Below are 18,761 nucleotides of genomic sequence, written 5' to 3' on the forward strand. Positions count from 1 at the left end.
TCCCTCCATGTCAGCCAGCCAATTAAAAAAAACCCAAACATCATCAGGATAATGGTAAAATAAACACACTGAACTGTACTCATTTGTGGTTTAGGTGCCACCATGACATTTTCAGCTGTGACCTCATGCCCTGTAACATGAACTTTCTAGGCTGTGTCAGCCTCACGTGTTGCTGAGGTGAGTACATGCAATACTTCCATTCAGGACATACAAGATTTGCAGGAGCTTTGAACAACAGAGAAATTTCACCAGTATTAAAAATACAAGCAGAAAAGATACATGTTGTAGAAGAGAGTATTAGAGACTCTTCTGTTCCGCAGAAAAAAATAGCTTTTTCAGGGCTCCTAAGATAAAAAGTGTAAGAGTCAGATTAGATTGAGAAGGGAACTTCAAAAAGAAAGACTTTTCTCTCTGAAAAAGTAAACATTTCACCTTTCACAGCGAACAGTACTTTTTAACATAAAATCTAAGCCAGGCAGCTGAGTACCAGTTTAGAATTTACAAGCATGTATGTCCAGAATTGGAACAGCTGAAGAATAAGCAATTGTCTTCCTCAATACGTAACTAACTGAATATACAATTGTCTTACAACTATTATTTCAACTTCAGTTCTTGCTGGCCTCACAATTTTAGTTTTATTTCTCAATCAGGACTTTACAGAAGGATTATGGACATCTACAGACAGAGCCATAATCTCAAACAACCTGCTGACTGATTCCATAGCCACAGATTCTCCAAGCCCAACATTAATAAAAGAAAAGAACTACTTTTCAGTAAAGTGGTTTACTTGGATGAAGTGAAGTGATGCCAGTCACTTTAGAGAGAGAATATTGTGTTCTGATTCACGAACTTCCAAGAAGAAATGCCAAGGAAGAAAACAGCCAAGGAATTTCTACAATTTTTCAGAAAAAAACATAACAAACATTTCTTCCTGGTTAATCTTTGCTTTTTTTTTTTTGCCTGCTTGATTGCTGTTGGAGCAGGGAAGGAGATAGCTAATTTAGATGTGCCTACACAAACCACTAAGGCCATAATAGGAAATCTTGGATTATTTAATTTGGCTTGATCATTACAAGTGCTCAAATAGTCTTTTGAGAAGAAAAACGATGAATATATTGTATATGGTTCACTTATTTCAATTATAAAAAAAGTCCGGAACTTTTAAAGTCTCAAGTGGTATTCAGTAAAAAGAAGGATTAGTTCCTCAGAGTCAATACTCTTCCTAACATTCAGAAGTTCTGGTGCAATAATGGAGATATGAAGTATGGCTGAAGACACAATGAGGCAAACCTGTGATAGAAAAAGCAAGGCTATTTTTTTTTTTTTTTTTTTTTTTTAATGAGTGGTAGTTTAGACTGAAACTATACTCTCAATAGAAAAGAAAGCGCTGGAGATAATTCTTTAAATCAGTATTCAGGTAGAGTTCTTCAGCCTGACAATAGTCCTCTCACATGTGGCTTCTAAGGAGCTGTTACAAATAGATTTTTGCAAAGTACCACATTTTTTAATCACTTCCGCTGAATACCTTAAAAACCCAACTGTACCATTAAAACCTTAATCTAAAGCCTATGATAAGCTATAACAATGAAGGATGTGAACAAGGTAGGAAAAAAAATGTTTAAATAACAAGCATGCCATTTACTTAATAGTGAGCAAATATAAGTGGGCTTCAGCTTCATTTCTACTTGAAAATAATAAAAGTCCCTGCACTGTGGGACTGAGCAATATAGGAGGAGAAACCATTTGTCTATACTACAGGAACCCCAAGAGATGTAGATCATGATTGGATTCCATTATTGCTGACATTTCACAACGCCATTAAAAGAGAGAGCTCTCATTCCTAGCACTTACAGTCAACTATCAAGTAAAACTAGTTACGGGTGAAGAGTACAAATGTAGAATGAGACGAGGACAGGAAGGCTGTGGGGGCATTTGGGCCAGCATGTAAGCATTTGTAACAGCTAACATACATAGGAATACATATATACCTGTGCGCATACATATAAATGCATATATACACCCATGTACAAGCATAAATGCATTTGCTGTGAAGACTTGACAGCTAGCCATGGGTTCTTCACTTATTTCACCAAGGTCACTAAGGAAGGATTGACATTGAGCATGAAGACATTAGCACCCAAGGACACCGTTTATCTCAAGTAGAAGATAAAACATGAGACTGACCAGATGATGAATCCAGCCCAAAGTGAGAACTGACAGGGAATGTGAGCAGACAAAAGAAAGGAGGAGTTTTCAAGAGCCTTCCTGCTAAGCAGAAAAGGGTGGGACATATGAAAATAATAGTAAACTTCTATGATATAGGTTTGCGGATTATAGCAATTGTGGACTGATTTCACAGAACGGTTGAAGTGGAAGGGACCTCTGGAGGTCACCTGGTCCAACCCCCCAGCTCAAACAGGGCCACCTAGAGCCAGTTGCCCAGGACCATGTCCAGAATATCTCCAAGGATGGAGACTCCACAACCTCCCTGGGCAACCTGAGCCAGTTCTCAGTCACCCTCACAGTGCAAAAGTGTTTTCTGATGCTCAGACAGAGACTCTGTGCTTCAGTTTGTGCCCACTGCCTCTGGGCCTGTCACTGGGTACCACTGAAAGAAGCCTGGCTCTGTCTTCCTTGCACCCTCCCTTCGGGCATTTCTATACATTGATGAGATCCCCCCAAGCCTTCTCTGGGCTGAACAGGGCCAGATATCTCAGCCCTTCCTCAGATGACATGTCCTCCGGTCCCTTAATCATCTTCATGGCCCTTCAGCCATGTGGCCACTTCAATCATTAGTGTTTATTTTTAAGTTTTCTTGTATTCTTTTTCAAATACTGGGATTTTTCTCTCTCTCTCTTTGAAGACTGAAGCTTTTTGGCCAGTGAAATTGCTATGCTATTTTCCAGTTACATGATCAAGGAAAACTATCTTAAATTACAGATGTTCCAATGATTTGTTGTCTTATGATACACAACATCCCTTCCCGAACTCATTTGAAATTGACTATGAAATACAATTTTTCTACAGTCTTCTCACTTCAAAGCCCTGTCCAAACCCCACACATATATGCGCTCAAGCACATTTTATTTCCAAGTTCTATAAGGAGGAGCTGGGGTTTACTTTTGCATCTAGAAACTAGAGCAGAAACAGCTGATGGGGGTTGCGTTTCATTTGCAGCAGATTCCCATGTGAACTCTGTGTAGAATAATGCTGCATGACATTTTAAGATCACTGTGAATCTTTGAATCAGACCAGAGCCTTCAGGAAAAGAACTGAGGCTCAGGAGACACAAAAGCCAGGCTTATTTTCTCTTCCCGTAGTGATAATTTTGTATTGTCATTACCACTTTTTAAGAGAAATGAGGCTGGCCTGTTGTCCTGATCCTTCAGTCAGTATTTATGAAATCAAAACATTATCCTGCTACCTATTTCAGTAAAATGGGACGCCAAGAAGAAATTCAAGTTTGTTAAAATCATAAACTAGTCTGCTGCTGCTGCTTATGAATTCCTATGGTAACACTAATTGAGCACGTTTGACAGTTTTTCAGTATAATGTATTTCACCTAAGAGTGCAAAAATTGTAGCTGCAACACCCATTCAAACAAAGCAAATAACGCTAGCCTTCAGAATGAGTCTTCAGAGTGAGAAAGAAGATTTAATGAGAATATTATTAGTCATCCCACACAAATACTTCAGAAGGCTGAAGGAACAGAACTGACAAAGAAAGTGCTGGGTATAAGCCATGGCTTTGAAATGAACAGTTGGATCTACATTTGCAGTAACGTAATCCAATACAAAGAGAAGAAAGTATGGCAGCTACTGTTTTTCCTCCCTCATAGCTTCAGCAACGCAGAATAAAGAGTTAAATTTTTCTGCAGCACCCAGCAGCACTTGAGACATGGGAAGAATCAGGCTGCCATGGCAAAACAGGCAGCACTTTTTCTGGTACTTAATTTGTGCATTGTTGATTCTGAGCCTCCAGTACACGATGCTCTGAAATTAGAGTGCTGGGAGCTGCAACAAAAGAATGTGGCCTCTCATCCATTTCTTCACAAACCAGTAAAATCCTTACCGGTGCAGTCCAGAAATTTAAGTCATGATATTCCAGCATTCCAACATCAAGTATAAGGTGCGGACTTACACAGGGTTGAATTACGTGTTTCAGCTCCTTGCAAAGCGAGTAGGGATTGTAACTTAAGAGTGGGACACACAGCTGCCTGCTTTCTGACTAGGGTCAAGGAAGGCATCCAAAGAAGCACCAAAGTCAGTCATACCCAACGTATCATTTCCTCCTGAAAACATACGGTGCCCGTGGGAAATGGTTTCAGAACTTGACACATTTTAAATAAGACACATAAAAAGATTCTAGCCACACACAGCCTAGGGCAAAAGAGGAAGTATTTGCATCACCATCATAAGGTAATAAATGAAGTCAGGCAGGATACAGCAGACAAGGGATCAGTTCTTTCCGAGGCCCTTCCCCAACACAGCTCTTGCTGGGCAGTTCTCTGAACTTGGCGCTACAGCAGAACCGATCGGGGCTGAAGGAAGAAGCACTTTTTGTCCCTCTTGTTAGCAGTAAGACACCATGCAGCAAAAAGTTGGATACAGAAAGCTAAAAAAAAAAAACCCAAACACAAAAACCAACCAAAACCCAAACCAGCTCAAGGGTGCTTTTAAGCTCTGTAGATCCTTGGAGCATGATCCCAGAGAAGTTCAGAACAGGTCAAACACCAACTGTTTCACCCCAACGTTCTATTGCCAGCCAGGTCAATATGTTTGCACCAACAGCAGCCCCTTTAGGTCATTCACAGGTATCAGACCTCTCAGAAATGAACAACTCATTTTTATCAGTGATTCCGAAGACAAAGGATGCAAATAGATTACTTTTCCAGTTTGAATCTGAAGTACACTTCCTGATCATCCCACTTGCTGTGCTTTGGTTTGCACTGCAGAGCAGTCTCAGTGTGTACAAACTGGGATTTTTTTTTTTTTTCTAAAAGAAACAAAACCAGAAGATGCACATCCAGGGTGAACCTCATGAACTCCAACCACAAAGAGTCTGCAGGATCAGAACTACTTCAAATAAACCCTTCTAAAATGCACATAGCATCGGCACGAAGGTCTTCACACCAAATGATGTGTTCTATATATCTACTCTTAACTGAATCGCAGTACTCGCTAATGCAGGCAGTCAAAAAAGGAGGACTTGGTCTTTTGGTTCATAAATAAAGATGGAAACAGAGTTAGTTTTGCTATAGAAGCATCTGAGCTGAAGTGTCTTTCAACCAAGTTCAGTAAAAATTAGATCAGAACCGAAACTTCAGGATGTGTTCACGAATCTTGGAGGGAATTTGATGCTGCCAGAAATCAGGAGGAAGATCTTAGTCAAAGCCTGAATTGAAGCCATAGAAAGTGGTACTCGGTTCTTCTCTCAGACTTCCTTTACAGCTTCACTGTTGTTTAAGGATGGTAATACATAATTATTTAGGTAACTAAGCACTTAAAGGAATCTTGAACCCCTAACAAAATGCCCATAGTCTCCACTCAAAACATGCACAGAAACAGGCACAACTGTGTGATATTCAGAGGCAACAACGAGCTACGCAGAGCTAATACAGATGGCAACTGAGGAGAAAGAAGAGAGCCATTTAAGTACTCATGAATGTGCTGAGTCTGCCTGGGACGGAGTTAATTTTCTTCATAGTAGACAGGATGATGCCACGTTTCGGATCTGTGACTAAAAGAGCATTAACAACAGCCCAGTGTTTTGGGGTGTGCAGCAGCCAGGCGTCTCAGTTTCTCATGCTGCTCCCCAGGGAGTAGGCTGGGGGGGCGGCAAGGATTTTGGATGGGACAGCCAGGACAGCTGACCCCAACTGACTAAAGGGATACCCCATACCATATGGCGTTGTGCTCAACAATAAAAACTTCAGGAGAGGAAGAGGCAGGGAGGACGTTCGTGGTTACGGCACTTGTCTTCCCAAGAAACTGTTACACATGGAGCTCTGCTGTCCAGGAAGGAGCTGATGGGAAATAATGAATAAATTCCTTATTTTGTTTTGCTTGGGTGCGCAGACTTGTTTCACCTATTAAACTGTCTTCATCTCAAGCCACAAGTTTGCTTGGTTTTGCTCTTTTGATTTTTCTCCCTCATTCCACTACACAGGGGTGAAGAGAGCAAGTGAGCAACTGGGTGGGTGCATAGTTGCTGGCTGTGGTCAAGCCGCTACAGCTGGGCTAGAAAGAACGGTATTCGCTCTAAGTGGCCAAGGGCACTATGAAAAGAGGCAAGTGTAAATACCTGCTTTAGTAACTTTATTTTAAATAGAGTAGAATAACTTCAGATAGTAGTGGCTAAGACTGCCACCAGCCTGAAAGACAGAACACACAACTGGGATATCTGAGGACAAGGCTATGGTTTAAATACGACCAAAAGGAAATCTAAAAACAAATCTTCCAAGTGAGGACTTCACCTACAGTCATACCCAGTCCACATCCCCATGCGTCTCTTTCTCCAATTACTACTACTTCTCACATCTAAACAGTAGATGAGGTTGTAACAACACTCCTCTGTCTAGGCTGTAAACCAAGCAAATACCATACAGCTACATTGGACTGGCATTGTGTCCAAGCCATTAAAAACCAGGGGACATGAAGGGAAAGAAAAGAAAAAGAAAAAAAACAAGCCCTCCTTCAGGGTGTAGGGACTACTTTAGAGCACCAAACCAGGCAGATGAGAGGAATAAGGATTACTGGGGTTTTTTTAATACCTACTGAAATATTCTGAACCGCTCAACACAGTGATAATTTAGTACCTAGACCTCCATTGTGGAAACAAGTACAATAGAATAAAGATTCTTCATCAAGGTCTTAGGGCAAAAAAAAAAAAATAGTAGACCACCTCTTCCAAGTTGGAGAAAACAAAGAGGAAGATTTTCCTATAGTTGATTCACATAGATTGGAAAAAAGTTAGTTGAAGAAGTGAGAGTAAGAGGCAAACTTGTACACAAGTGATTATGGAATGATACTCCTAATGCATCTTCAGTTAGGCAATGAAAGAGGAGCACAGATTTTAAGAAAGTAGTTTTCAAAACAGATTTGCTAGCTAGGATTGCTGGGAGACAAGGATAAGATTATGGCAGGCAGGGGAGATATTTTTCCAGTCCTTAAAGAATGACAGTAAAAGCACAGAGAAAAAGAACCCTCGAGCAGATAAAGGACAAGAACTCATGTGCTGTTCAGCAGCTTAAAATTTGAAAAAGCAGCACATGAAATGAAAATGGGTTCAAATTACTAAGTGTAGGAGAGTCAAATGAGAAAGTCCAGGGCAAAATGAGATAGATGTTGTTCCTTGCTAATAATCACAATAAATTTTCCATACATATGATAGTCACAAGAGGAAGGGCAAAGAAAGTGAAAAGACAAACGAGGCAAGAATTCTGTCTGAAAATGGAGAGAACAGGTAAGGCCTGAACGAACCACTGGATATTGAAAAGATGGTTTAGAAAGCATCACTAAACACTCACCATATTTTTGATCTCCTTCCCTGAGCTTTCAGGATCCTGGACTAGACAGATGTTTGGTCTGACACACACCACAGCTATCCTTATATTATCTATTCTTATGTATTAGAACTGATGAAGATCTGTGCCATGAAGAGAAGAAATTCCAGAAGAGATGGAAAAGGTTATTATCTGCCTTTCATAAGGCTACAACGAGGAGTCAAAAAATAAAAAGATAGCTTAAATTCAATTCCCAAGAAAAGACTGAAACATATAATCAAGCTTATTTGTAAGCAATGCACAGACAGCTAAGATGAATGTTTAACCTGTCAAGAGTAAGTCATCAAATCAGTTGCATTTTCTTCTACAACATTTCTCTATTTTTTTATACTGTCTTCTATGGATAATGTTTTCTTGCTATCGTTAACTGAATAGCTCTTGTTATCAGTATCCCAGTGTGAAAACAGGAACACAAGTGCTCTTTAATAGGGGGATGGGGAGAGGGAAAGTATATCACTGAAGTGCAGCTTATTATCACATTTTGATTTTTTCTAAACTATTTGCTTAAATTTCAGAAATTGTCCCCTATCAGCCTGTTTCCAGTAGCGATTTTATGTCACTAAAATTGATTTACAGCTTTTCAGATATCTATTTTTTGTCCCAATTTATCTTCATTGTTTGGCAGTCACCAGCAGTGGCTATTCAGCCTCAGTCTTCCCTCAAAGAGATATCAGCTGAAGTCAGAGTTGCAATTTTTTCTTCATCTGCTCCTTGAGAATCTTTGAAAAAACATGGATTACTTGTTGTACAAACCACTATAATGGGAAATTAACTGCTGATTGGCCACTTCTTTCTATAGTGTGAATTCAGCCTCCGGAACACCCATAACCTGGAACACCTACGACTTTAAATCAACATGGAAATACCACTGTGCTATAAAATACAGTCTAACACCCCTGCTTCCACCCCTGCCCCTCACCTGTGGCAAGTAACAGACTACCAGAAAGTCTTGAACAGCAGGTTAGAAGCATTGTCCACCAACAAGAAGCTTTCACAAGATGGATGTTAATGAGAGATATGAGCTCTAACATGTGCTGGTTAGCATGACTGCAAGCCTTGAACGGCTTCAGCATTTGGAAACGTACTACAGGACGTTGCAGCTCCTTGACACAGTAAAGACAGGCACTTTCCTTCAAACAGATGCTTAAGAACAGGCTAGACAAAGATCTGCCATGGTGGACTCGTAACTTTCCTAAACAACGAGTTCCAGTACTGTCCTTGCCATTAGAACCATTTTCCCAGAAGTTTAGCCTGTCACTGTAAGTCATGTTTTGACACCTAATCATTGCTGTTACCCTCCCAAGAATTTTCTCCCATTTGCTTACATGCTTCTGAAATGCAGCACCCGACAGCAGCAGGAAGTATTTCAGGTCAAGCCTTAAGCTTGTTAAGCGAAACAGTGATTTCACAGCTCTTGCAAGTCAGCTATGGGTTCCCATCAATTTGCTAAGGGGTGAAAAAGATAGTAGCCACGAGCTCCACTTGTTTAGCTTGTAACACACAGTAATTTCCAGAGTCTTTTCTAAACTAGAACTGGTAGCCACTTGTTCTTCATCTTGGCTTTCTGCCCAATCACATCACCCATTCCTGTTATTTGCAAGAACATTTTAAAGTTTATTCTTTTATTCTACAGTGCTTGCACTCCTCCCCAGACTTAAACTACTTGCGAGTTTATCAAATCTACCCTCCATTCCATCATCCAGGGTCCATCCATAATGTTACTATTGTATAACACTGGATGCAGGACAGATAGCAATACCCAGCTTGACACATTTTTCCCAGTTTATTAGTGATCCATTAATATCTTCTGACTGCAGTTCTCCAATCACTTTTGCATTTACCCACTAGTAGGTTTCCTGAGATCGCTTATCAGAAACACATCAGGACTGCCAAAATGCTTTCTAAAGCCAGAACTTTCTTCTCTGCTTAGAATGATGATACCTTTCTCAGGGTAGAAAATTTATTTCAGTAAATCTCTATCAATTATTACTTATCTGCTGGCAAGCTTCCAGGTACTTACCAATTATTCAACTATTTTTTCTTGGAAGCTGACTAGGCTAGATTTTTCTGATTACTGCTTTTAGCTCTCAAAGTGAAAGAAACACTAGACTTGCCTTTTTTTTTTTTTTTTCTCTCCATTTTCTGACATCATCACTGATTTCCCCAAAATAACTGAAAAGGTCTGACATGTCATCAGCCTTTTGGGGGCAGGGTACAGGGGGGCAGAAGCAAGGGCAGTGTTTTGTCTTTGGATAAAATTCAACAGGCTTAACCCATCTTAAAGTATCTTACTGAAGTACCCTCTTCATCTGTTCCATCTTTATTCAAGGCCACATTTTACCAGTTCATCACTGGATTACATCTTTCAGGCAGCAGCCCGCAGCAGTCAGCCGTGTGACCCTTTCAGCGAAGCCTGGCACAATAACAACATCGTAAACCCTCTGATGGTCTTGGTAATGCATGTTGAGGCCCGCTCTGAGTCACAGCAGAATTCTTCCCTGTTTTCTTACTGATGTTTACAGGACTATATTTTACTGTAATTCAAGCCCTTCCCTTTCACCTTTGTCTCGAGGATGATTCTGGGCTCTTCCTTGGGGCATGAACTGCAGCCTGGATTACCCCATAACTAGCTATAAGCCCACCTGCACCAGCCGTGCAAATCCACTTACTGAGGAACAGGGAGATGATGACGAGCCGGCTCGTGTCTCTCTGATCAGCTCCTCGTGAACTCTCAAGGAGCAAGCGTGCAGTGCAAGAGTCCAAGAACTCTTTTGTGGCGACCTGTCAAAAAAGCTTGGCTTCTCTCCCTGCAGGTGACAGCTGTTCCCTAGTCCATGGAAGTCTGTTGCTCCTTGGATACGTGGAAGGGAGCTGGGCACTGCCAAGGCATACCAGAGATCATCTGCACCTTTGTGTGAAAAATGTCATGTTATCAACTTGCCATTGAGACCATGTTTAATTCAAATCACGATGCGGCAAAACACTCCAAAAAGATTTATCCATTGTTAAAAAAAAAAAGGAAGAAAAGACACTGTATACAGTTCAGAAGTAAAGATTAAGTAAGATTAGGGTATGATAAGAGCCAGAGGTAGAAAGAGGGAAGGGACAGGAGAAGGAGCCCTTGGCAACCAGACCTCCCTAGGACATAAGTCTCCCTTAGCTAGCTAAGAGACTTCCAGGGTGGCCAAAAGCATCATACCCGCCTTACTATCCAAGTCTGCGGTCCTGACACGGACCTTCCTCATTTCTGGTAGAGCACGTCAGTTCTTACAGCTGTCTTTCTGGTGTCTTCCAAGGATGGACAATCTTCTTCCAGAGACTTCCGATGTGATCCTATGAGCAAGCTGCTGGCTGTCCTAAGGTCAGTCACTATCCTTCCCCAGCTCACTCCCCCCACTCCAGCCATGCAGTCCTCCTCCCTCCTTCACACCTCCTAGTCTCTGTTTATTTTTGCCATTACAGTAGCAAACCGAATCAGCTCACGCACAAATGAGGCAAGCACTAGATACAGCAGGAATACGCAGACAGGGCCCCTTTTGGCAGCAAGCTATTAAAGCAGTTCAGCATGACTCAGTTTCATCCTCATCCTATTCCTTCCTTACCTAAGGGACAACGTGTGATTGTTCTCAATTCAATTGGGCACTGTTTCACTTCTGTAAACATATGGTTTTGTATTTCACTGATAAAAACCCACATCTAATTCAAGAGTTAGAACTTCCTCCCCGTTTTTGATAACTTTCACTTCTGATAACTCAAAGTATGCTTAAATGCAAAATAATTTACACCAAGCTTTATATGCTACATCAAACCACACATTAGTAGAATGTTATAGAAGTGTCCACATTATGACAATTAGGCTTAACATTCCTATCTCTGGGGCAAGATAAGCCATAACAAAAGTAATTTTAATACTTCGGGGCAACAGTTTCTACCGTAGGAACTTTTTAAAATCAAACTTACATCATCACTGTAGAAGAGCGTTATTCGTAACTAAGAATTAATCATAAGAATATACAAGATGTAAACTATGACTCATTACTAGCTCTTGAGACACACCAACGCAACAGCAAGCAAACAACTAGAAGTGCTTTAAGGATAGTTAAACTGGATATGGCTTGCTGGGGCTTGGCAATTTCAGAGATACTCTGCTAAACTCCCCACTGGAACACATCAGATAGATGCAGGTTTGGGTTTTGGTTTTTTGTTTGTTTGTTTTTTATTTCTTATTTGTTTGGGTTTTTTTTTCCTTCTTCGTATTGATGACAGCCACTGTAGGTGACTACAGAGCAGGATCCTCTTCAGAAGAGCAGGAACAAGAGCAGCTAGCTGAATCCATTACAGTATGGAGAACAGCTCTCATCCAGCATGCAGTTTAATAGTCAAGTCCAATACATAAAGTTTTATAACTGCAAATGCTCACACAGGAGCATTACAGATTTGGGAGTACTGGCATATTTCAAAAAATAATGATGCTGTATGAGCTGTGCTAAAATGTAAGGGAAATAAAAAAAGTACATCTGCCAACCAGCAGCATAATCTTGGCAGTTAAAGAGCTGAGGATTTGCAAAAGAATCACTGAGAACAGTTTTTTGGGAACAGTCCAAACAATACACCCGTGTCAGAGAGCAACAACTGAGCACTAGGTACAGCAAGAGCATGTAGTTTCTTTTATCCATGAGAGGATCATGACTTAGGAGAACTCAACTAATAACCAGATTACTTAAATGCAACTCCAACACTACCTGAGGATAAATTATGCAACGTTGTTGTACAAAATGAGTGGATTCCTCAAAGCACTTGAAGATCATTTGCCCACAGGACTGGATGACAACCTTAAAGCATTTAAAAAAGAAGTTGAAAGACAAAGGCAAAAATCACGAAGCCTAAAAAATTGTCATTGGAGAACAATGAGTTAAATCCTATGTTTAATTTAAAATGAATAGGTAAATCTACATAAGACCCTTCAGAAACAGATGGAGTAAGATTGAAAGTAACACTATTAGGAGTGATATGCTGGGGTTTTTTGTTGTTTTTTGTTTTTTTTATGAGATAAGATTTCAGTTCAAAACATCCCCATCGTATCAGACAACTCAGTTACTGCTACAAAGATTTGTTCAGGCACTAGCCTAAAACAGGACACTAATATGGAAACATTTCTATTTAGAGTACATTCCTTAAGACAGAGATTCACGTACGCGAAGAGCAGCCCTTCTCCACATTACTCATCCAGCCCAATCGTAGATTTGCCAAGTCTGAATGACGTACTTATCACTGTGGCTTTGGCAGGGGACCTGGGAGCCTTACTGGGAACTGTGAAGACACATCCAGCAAGCCTGTCAAAACAGGGACTGTTCACACATAGCTAAAAGGATGAGACAGAACCATCCTCACCTGACTTCTGCAGTTGCACCGGAAATCTGTGGAAACAGTCGAAAGGCATTAAAACAGCTCCTTGCTCGCTGTAGGATGCCAGCTTGTCAGGATGCTGATCTTAGGCTTTTTCCAAAGCAAAAAGTAGAAACCCTCCATCTCTGAAAGAAGGCAGCATTCCTGTTGGTGGGATGCTGACTTCTACTGTTACCACTTAGAGCTGGCACCATTTGCCTGCTCAGCAAGTCTTGCACATCGAGGCTGGTTCCACACACATCACATGGGTAGCACTGGTTCCACAGCACCAGAAATCCTTTGTTCAGCAAGGCAACATGGCAGGATGAGGGATGAATGAGTGCTCTTTTGCTTGATTGTGTTATGATGCAGCTTTTTTTCAAGCCCACGGGACCAATCTAGCTCCTCTTGGAATACTTCCAAGACCACAAAAATTGTAATTTGCTGCCAGCCAGGTGCAACACCCTCTAGTCAGACCACCACCACTGCTCTTGGCTTGTGGACACGCCGCAAAGCAATTGGCAATAGAAGCTGGTGGTTCTGCTTTTCTCTTTTTGATGTCAACAGATGTTTAGAAGTCTGCAATACATCGAGTTCAACAGCAGGGATATAGAGTTCTCCCTCAGAGTGCAGTGATGAGGATTCTTTTCCAGGTGTGAAAACAAAAGTTTGTTCCTTTCAAATTGAGGACAGCGTCATGATCTACCAGTACCGGGCAGATATTGCAGCCAGCTGGTTGTCTGCACAGAGCGGGTAGTCCCAGCTGTATATTGAACAGTACAAGTCAGATGTTCAGCATATGTGCAGAGAAAGACATCTCTGAACATACAAGGACCTTAATTACAGATATCAAGAAAGCCTGGTAGCCCAACTCATGCATTAGTAGTTTTAAAAAATAGCTGCAATTAGTCTGTTTAAAATCAGATGACTCGGGATTTAGATAGGACTTGTGGAGACTAAGGTCTACCCACATATTTTAATCAACCTTTGCTACAAATGCAAAAGAATTCAAATGCCGGATCTAAAAATCAAGGTTCAGCCCCAACCCAGCTTCCACCATATGTTATCTCTGCCACATTCCCAAATAGGCGATACAGCTTTTATGACCTAACTCATCAAGAGAATGATTCTATGAAGAGAATCATAGAATGGTTTGGGTTGGAAGGGACCTTTAAAGGTCATCTAGTCCAACTTTGCCTGCAATAAGCAGGGACATCTTCAACCAGATCAGCTGTCCACTGACATAATTAAGAAATCAGATTCCCTGCCAGCAATGAAAGCCTCTATAGATGAAAACTTCAGAACTACACACCAGGTTAGTGTCCTGCACACCCGTAACCGGCAAGCTCCTTTTTAGCACTCTGGTTTTGCGTATGCCATCCTCCAGCATTAACTCTCCCCACAATGAGAATTAGCCTAGGGTAAAGCAGCACCTTTCAGATACCAGATTGTCTAAAACTTAGGTAGTGTCAAGCTCTACAGTGCAAGCTGTAAGTTCTTCTGTGGATCTAGCACATGGAAAAGCCTTCTCTCATTGTCTTGTCTATGAAAAATTGCTTCTTCAAACACACTCTTTCCCTAGAGATGTCAGCATATTGTCAGAGAGTGTTTGGACAAGCTTTAAATAGCACACGGCTAGGAGTCATGTATTAAAAATAGTATCTACAAAACCATGTTCTATCATTAAGTCTTCTAACACTATGCTCAAAGCCAGTTCAGGAAAGATGCAATTCAGCTTCTGCCAGTACCCTTCTGCTCCCTAACAGAACTGGGGACATGACTAGTTAAGCCTGAAAACTGTTCTACAATGATTGCAGTAGTCCAGTACTAATTTTTCAGGAATGTATTTTCAAATACATAAAAACTGCTGGCATGTTTAACTCCATTCATTAAAAGGATATACTTATTCCTTTTTCTTTTTTTTTTTTAAATTACTTCATGAACTGGAAAAGAAAACAGTTTGTTTTGTATTTTCCCTAAGTACTTCAAGAAAAAAGCAGCATGTTCCAGGTCACCTAGGATCTGAACTCCCAGAGGTTTTCAAGTAGGAGCTGCGCTCCTTATTTTTTAAAATCCTACCCTAAAATAATCCTGTTATCAGTGTCTGCACAACTTAAAAGGTGTCTTTTTCTAGTCAAGGATGCTAATAAAAGCCTGATTATTTCTTTGAGATCAATTTCTGGAAAAAAATCTGCATCATAATTGGGAAAATGAGAATTCCTCTGGAGCTCGTGTTCTATAATTGTGATATTTTTTTCTCCATGCACTAGAAAGATCATGTCCATTGTTAAAAACTTAACTTTCAGGTTCAAATAAGAAGCTGTTCTAAGTTCAGGACTATGCACCTCAAAACAGAAGAAAACACTTTTCCTTCAAACAAATTGAAGTTTTCTTCACTGGTGCATTCTAAAAAGAACATTCCATGCAAATCAGATACACCTGCCATCATCATCTGGATCATTTCTATTTGGAAAAGATATAAAGTCAGCAGGCAGTAAGGATGCAGATTTGCACCATTTTAACTTAAAGCTTAGAGAAGAACAACTATAAGACAGAAGTACAAGACATGTAGATGTGGTGGTCAGGGACATGGTTTAGTGGTGGACTCGGCAGTGCTAGGTTAGCAGTTGGACTTGATGATCTTAAAGGTCTTCTCCAACCTGAACGATTCTATGATTCTAGCTTTAAAATGTAAGTGGTACGTTTAAATTACACATTAAGTGTCAGAAACCAACATTTCAGTCCCAGGACACTCCTTCAAGTACATAATACAGTAATAAGTCCATAAACTGCAAGTTATGAGGGTTGTTTTTTAGGTTTTGAGGGGGGAGGAGAGGAAATATCATAGACATTGACATTATTAGAAGTCTTTTTTGCTGTCCTGACTCTGAAGTACTCTCAGTTGAAGCGATACACTTCGTATACATGGGAGAATTTTCAACTTCTGTATAGCTCACAGTAACACTATTATTTATGTTTAAGCAGCTAAGCAGAAGTGTTATTAAATCAATCTATATTTTACTTAATCACAGGAAGTTCGATACATTCTGCTGAAAAGCTCCATATCCAGACTGGGATTTCAGTAGCAACTGCACACATGTTCAGCTTCGCATTTGCTTTGAATGTTCTCACAGTCTCTACCTTTATGCAAGATTTTTGGATTCTCACAATAAGGATTTTTACACCATTCTTCAAAATTGCTCAAAAAATCTAAGTTGTATGTTTTACAGGCAACCTGCATATTTTCTCTGGGGGAAAAAAGTAGGTATGTATATATCAAGCAAAATTTAGACTGAACATTAAACAGCTGTTACAAGGGAGGGCCCCACATGTCCTTCCAGGTGGTGAACACAGGAGGATCAGGAAACTTAGCAGATCTGTGTGGCTTACCTCCAAGTTCAGCCCTCCAGCAACCAAAATTCTTCTGTCTGACCCCCTAAATATAGCACTTTTTTTCCTAGAGGTGAATCTGGAAGAAAGCTGTAAATATGGTTTTGTTAAATGTGCTTACATTGTCTATTTCAACGAAATAATTCTCTTCATAGCTATGTATTTGATTGAAGTGCTATCACTCATGCAATCTCTCTGAATAGGAGGATGTTAAAATTAGTCCAGCTTCCAGATAATTTCTGCAACAACCACATCTCACCAAAGCTGGTCAAGAACACTAGAATTTCTGATTCATTTAATTATCTAGAATTGGCAAGTATCTTAATTTAGAAGCAGAATTTGGTTTAGAATTTAGACTATTAGCAGAAAATGATATCTTACCACAATCAAAACAAGGCTTTTATTTCTTTTGAGAAGTATAGTCAAAATATGCATTTACAGGAAAAAAATAGTGATTCTCAGTTTCATTTGTTTGCTTTATCTGCAAGAAAGCTGACTTTGCAGAAGGTTACAAAAGAACAGATCTACACTAATGTAAGAAGATGTATGATCAATATGAACTATAATCTTCAACCTAAGAGCCAGAAAAATGTTACAGCTTGAGTAATTCAAATTATTTTAGACTATTTTAGAAACGAATTAATCTTTTTCCTTTGCTTTATCTCACAAGTAGTGCTTTATTTCCCTATCCATAACCAGATCAGTTTTCTTAAACACTTCAGCTCTAACTCTGCTATGCACACCAGTAGTTACCAGTGGTTTAGGATAAACCACATAACAGTTTCTACAATGCGGTAATGTTTTTCAAAATGCTGTTGTAGGCTACTGTCCAATTCAGGAACTTGTGCTGAGAAAGTCAAACAACAAAACAGCTGTGAGCCCAAGAAATACAATTTCTAAGTAGAAGACATCTCAGAATCTGAAGAGTTATGTCTGTACTGATTATTCAGAAGCAAAACATGAGCATTAAAAAGATTCATTACCTTTTGGCTTAAATTGTCACATTATCTGAGCACAAAAATACCATTCTATGCGGCATGACTCTGGTACAGGTACACTCCACCTAAAAGCAGATTCAACACAAAATCTCAAGTCTACCCTGAAATCTTTTCCTGAAGTCAAAGCAGAAAATACAGGAAGGTAGCAGATGGTTCTTTGCACTCTTTACTAGGAAAGGCTTTTCACTCTTTTCTGACAATCAGCAGGAAATCTGCAGCATACTGTTAGCTCTCAGCTAAGAAACAAAACAGACTATTACAGGCTTTATTGTATTTATGATTTTTAACTCCACATAAACTACCGATCACAACAGAACAAGCAGCAAGATGAGGACCCATTTGGCACATGTTGCTGCTGAATTCTATTAAACATATTCCTGGTGACCATGGTTTATGCTTGACGCATCAGCAAGATTTAAGGCTTACTAGTTTCTAAATGTTCATGAGCCTCCAACATGGTAGAAGCTGATTAGACAAGTACAACAACAACAAAAAAACTAACTTAAGCCAGGCCTGACAATAGCACTACACCCATTCAGGAGTTTTGAAAGCTCACACTACTGAGATGGACTTGGAATATCATTCATATAATCAAAGCAGTGAAACAATTCTAATGCTTTAAGTGACTTTAATCCAGAAAATTGAGATCTCTGAAGACTCAGTTGAAGATGTTAGAAGTTTGCTTACAAGGTCAAATACTGTACTATAACATAACTGGAAAGTTCAGACTTGCTCTAAAACCTGCAGAAACTCTGGACTATCATTTCATAGCTAACAGCTAAATGAGTGAACTATTTCAATCATAGAAGTGCTGACACAGCACAGATAACTTTGTGGAAGAAAAGTAATTAATTGTTTTACTTGCAAGTATTTTATTGAAGACAGCACAAGAGACAACTAGAAAATAATGTAGTAGAAGTTCTGTTTCTTAGAGTTCCTGCAAGTATTGATCAAAGCCAAGTATTTTAAGCCAGGGTGATCTTAAATTCACTGCTAGTTTTCTTCACTGGATGATACTGGATGTACGAATCCAGCTGCTGAGTTCATTACACAGTAAACTTCAAACCCACCTCTAGTTCATTTTAAAGGCACAGTACAGTTAATGTTAAGTTTCCATCACATGAAGTATTGATTAGAGCTGAATTCTTGAGTGTATATTCATTACAGTTACCTTAGTGCATAAAAAAATCTTTTAAAATCTTGTCAGTCAAATGGTTCATTGAACTCCTGAGAAACTTTAGTGAGGATGTGGCAGGTGAAGAATAATTCCTATTATAAACGCTGACAGTTATTTACTGCTTTTATGACAGAGGGTGACAGCAAATGTCTGAAACAACTTTTGAACTCTCATGCATAAGCCTGCTTCTTGCTAGCTGCAACTAGCAATAGGCTTGTTGTAAACCTGGTTAACACCTGCATTAAAG

Source organism: Accipiter gentilis, chromosome 15 (assembly GCF_929443795.1).
Source record: "Accipiter gentilis chromosome 15, bAccGen1.1, whole genome shotgun sequence".
Classification (NCBI taxonomy): Eukaryota; Metazoa; Chordata; class Aves; order Accipitriformes; family Accipitridae; genus Astur; species Astur gentilis.